This window comes from Penaeus monodon, chromosome 41 (assembly GCF_015228065.2).
Source record: "Penaeus monodon isolate SGIC_2016 chromosome 41, NSTDA_Pmon_1, whole genome shotgun sequence".
Lineage (NCBI taxonomy): Eukaryota > Metazoa > Arthropoda > Malacostraca > Decapoda > Penaeidae > Penaeus > Penaeus monodon.
In genome coordinates, this window is record NC_051426.1 from 1559586 (window position 1) to 1564330 (window position 4745).

Consider the following 4745-nt stretch of genomic DNA (forward strand, 5'->3'; position numbering starts at 1 on the left):
AAAAAACGCACTTTAAAAACTCGTCTCTGACGAGGGGCGTTCGCGAGGGAATACCCTCTATGTCGGAAGGATCGTGGGGTAGGGGTGGGGGCGGAGTCGCCCCTGTAATCCACCAAAAACCTCCTTTTTCAGAAGGACTATTTATTCTATTTGGTGTTTGTCGCTGCAAAAAAAAATTAAAGGCACGTATCTGGCTATAGTTACTTTTTTGCCCCCTGATGCAGTGATAGCTTTTATGAGCTTTTGCTCTTCGGAACGCTGCCATAAAAAAAAAGTAATTTTTTCTGATTTTTAAGCTCACATATTTAGGGGGTTTCCTGCGGGTGGATGGTAGAGGGAGGAGTGTTAAATTTCTTAAAGAGTAGATTTAATCCTTTTTGAATGAGGTAGTCTGACGCGGGTGACGATAAACAGGAATTTTACTTTTTGACTTTTCATGGTCTCTCAAATAGCAGCCAAGTGCCGTGGCACACATTTACGATCGTGGGGGAAACGATCATTATTATTTTTTATTAAAATTCAGCGACCCCGTGAGAAAAACCTTTAGACCCAAAAATTTAAGTAAAAAGAGCAGGGGTGGTCGCTTCACAAGGGGCGTCAGCTCGAACTTTTTGGAAAAACCATTTATGAAAAGAAATAATATTCAGAAATTTGATTTTTAGAAGCACATTTCTATCCATTCTAAAAACTTCGAAGATAGAGTTAAGCTAGAGTTTTCCCTGGTGGACACCCGATTGCGCAGGGCGCTGTGACGCGCAATAAGGGGCCCACAGGCTTTTTTAAAAAAACTCACAAAAGAAAAAAATTTTTTCAATTTCAAATAGCAAGGGTAGGGCTCTTAGAGTAATAAAACAAGCAAAAGAGACTCCTGGCGGAGCTTTTTTCTCTACAATAAACAGCAAAACAAAAAATCAGAGGTTTGGTCACTATTAATAAAATTAAAAAGAAAAAAAAAATCTTTCAAAATTAACACATAGAAAGGGGACAATTAGACTACCGGGGGACATTGCATGCATCCAGGGAGTTTTTCATACAAGCAGCCAGCTAATTTCCTCCCCCTTCCCGACCCAAGGAAGAGGCGGAGCTGAAACCAATTTACTTTTGCACAGGAGATGACTTTTGATTTTCAAAAAAAATCTTCAATGGGGTGAGCTTTTCCCAGCCCCCAGAAGCCTGTAGAGGAACATCCCCGGGCCCCCATGAGATTCGAATGAGATGATAAAGTCTTAATCATGGGACATGATTAAGTTTCTAGAAGTGTACAAAGAAATTTTTGGAAAAGCCCACTTTTTCCAAATCATAGCATTCGCCCCCATATTCTCAATTTAAAGGGGGGGAAACCCAAATTTTCCATCTCCTACCGCCCATTTCGTGACAAATTTTATGCAAAGGGCATGGAAAAGAAAATTTTTAACAGTAGGGTTTGTTTTTTTTTTTCCAGTAATTTACTATTGACGAGCAGGCGGCTTCCACAAAAGACGCCAAATCTCGATCGCTAGTAAAGTGGATGTCAATAAGAAGCCCCTTTCCAAAAAAGATTTTTTGATTTAGTATTTTAGATATAGAAAAAGCCTCGGATGACAGGTGATATGGCCCAATCAGAAAAAATTTTCTTTTTTTACGTGGAAACGCCGTTTTTTAAAATTTTTTTTTGACAGAATTTTTCGGGAAATTATTTTTCGACAATGCACTTTTTCGGACCTTTTTTTCCAGTCAAACGGGGCCCAAAGGAAGGTCTTTTTCAGCAACTTTTTTTATGCTGATAAATGACATCTTTTCCCGCTCCCCCTCGGAATCTTAAAATCACTGTATGTATGATTGGCATTAGTCATTTCCGCAATAAAACAGAATTTCAGCAAAACGATCCCAAATTTGGGACGAAGACTAATGGGGCCCCCCGTGGGGTTTTAAAAATTTTTCCATTTGAAAGAGTATTGGGATTTTTTACTAGGAGGAAGCCGAAATCAGGCTAATTAGCAACCCCCAATACCTATTCAAATTCTGCTAAGTTTTTGGGCACTTTTTTATAGTAAAATGGGAAAGGGCCCCATTGGTCAGTTAAAAAAAAATGTCAAAGAGCACTAAATTATTAAAGTGCATTCTGGAAAAAATGGGGAGCTAATAGACAGTCTTTTTATGGTATATAAAGCCCGATTAGGTCTAAAGTGATTTTGGGCAATGTGTATGGTTCGGCATCGGAACAAGTTTGAAAGTTTTGGGGCTGTGCAGAATGTGTTTGCGTGTGTGTCTTGGAGCCCTAAAATGTACTGTATCGAGCGCCTTTAGGGGAAGGAGTACCCCCCCTCCGACTCAGACGCGGCCAGTTAGTCCTGAGCTATGCCGCAAAGGGGCTCGAGACCCGGGCCTACCCAATGGAAAAGGAGGTTAGGCCTTTGCCACGAGACTCCACGATCCGTCGAGAAAGGGTATAGATCTTTACCTCGATACCCGGTCATTTAAATTAGCGCAGGGAAACCCCCATTTTTCTATATGGAAGCCCGGGTTCCACAGCAAAGGCCTGGCGCGGAGGTGGAGGTACACCAGAGGTTCAGAGAGATCCTTTTTAAAAATCTCCCTTTTTCATATAAAACCGACGGTCCAAGACAGATGGTGTGTGGGGGCGGGGTATGGTCGACTGAATGTGAACTAAAGTCAGACTGCCGAATCTACATCGACTTTTTTGCTGAACTTTTTCCATTTACAAAGCTATTTATTTGCACTAGACGACCCACATAGAATGGTTATTTTTTCAGATTTTAAATCCTTAAAAAAATTAAATCATAGAAACACCAAAAAATTTAATACGGGAATACATTGAAGCTACATGGGGCCAAAAAATCAATCAAACTAATAAGGGTAAGGCCCCTCTGGTTCCATGGCAATGAACAGGCTGACAAATTTGCCGGGTCAACTGGCGATCTGGACCTTAGCATAGTCCGTACAGATCTCAGGTGTTTTGTGTCTCTTATAAAAGCAAAAATCCATCTCCTGTGGCAAAGTGAGTGGACCAGCCTCCAAATCTCACACAAAATAAAACCAAAAATAGAACTGTGGGACACAGCCCACAGGGAGGAGAGAAGGGAGGAGGTGGTGTTGGCCCGCCTTAGGGTCAACAGTACAAGATTTACCCACCTCACTCCCTACATTGAAAAAAGATTTCTCCCAAGATGCAACCTTTGCAACACCAACCTCACCCTGAACCATATCATTACAGTTTGCAATAGATACAATATTCATAGAGAAATTTTTTTTAATTATTTCCAACAAAAAAATAAAGAATTTACAATATTTAACATTTTATTAGATGACGAAAAAAATCATCAGTAAAGTAATCACTTTTCTAAGGGAGACAAAACTTTATGACCTTATATAGATTGACAGAATATATAGGATCCATTGGCTTAATAACCTTGGCCACATGCCGCTGGTTGATAGCCAAGAAATCCAACAAAGAAAGAAAGAAAGAAAAACATTATTATCATTCTTATTAATATTGCTACGCCAGTGGGTCTTTGTCTCTGTGCGAAACATGTGTTAACATGAAAAGGATGACCTGGGCATGTGTTAACATGAAGGGACCTGGGCAAACATGATGCAACTGGCTGCGAGCGGAGGAGCGGAGGAACAAGCCAAGAGAGAGACAGAGTTGGGTGCTGCTCCTGTGAAGACCTCGTGTGTGCCCTTGTGACCTGATATATACTTTGTGTTGCCCTGTTATAAGTTGTATCGTGCAGTGTGACATGCTGGTTTCCCCCTGTATTGTGCCTATAGAAAAGTGTACGGGTAAATAACTTGTGTAAATAAAGGAAAGACTGTCATTTTGTGTTTATTTCGTGCCCTGCCTCGCCACTTGGCGTTTCCCCTCGTGGTGCTCTGGGACGCTGTGGTGCTCGGTGCCTCTTGGAGCTGTTCAGTGTTCACGACCCTGTATATAGCACGCCGTCTGCCTAGCCTGCCTTGTGTTGGTGGCAGAGAGACGAGGCGGCCGGCGTAACAATATTATGATCATTAAATAGTTACTAAAATATTAGTAACATCAAAGACAAGTTAATATTTATGTGATACAACCATCCTTATGTTTAACAACATATGGTACTCGTTTACTAATGCCACATGCAGATATATCCGGGTATCCCTTCCTTCCTTCTCTCCATCCCTTCCTTCCTTCTCTCCATCCCTTCCTTCCTTCTCTCCACCCCTCCCTTCCTTCTCTCTATCCCTTCCTTCCTTCTCTCCACCCCTCCCTTCCTTCTCTCTATAACTTCCTTCCTTCTCTCTATCCCTTCCTTCCTTCTCTCTATCCCTTCCTTCCTTCTCTCCATCCCTTCCTTCCTTCTCTCCATCCCTTCCTTCCTTCTCTCCATCCCTTCCTTCCTTCTCTCCTCCTTCCTCTCTCTCTATCCCTTCCTTCCTCTCCTCCCTCCTTCTTCTCCCATCCCTTCCTTCCTTCTCTCCATCCCTTCCTTCCTTCTCTCCATCCCTTCCTTCCTTCTCTCCATCCCTTCCTTCCTTCTCTCCATCCCTTCCTTCCTTCTCTCATCCCTCCCTTCCTATCCCTCCTTCCTTCTTCCTCACTCCCTTCCCCTTCTTCCTCCCTCCTTCCTTCTCTCCCTCCTTCCTTCTCTCCCTTCCATCCTCCTCTTCCTCCTTCCTTCTCTCCCTTCCTCCCTTCTTCTCCTTCCTTCCTTCCTTCCTCCCTCCCTTCCTCTCCCATCCCTCCTTCTCTCTCTTCCCTTCCTTCTTCT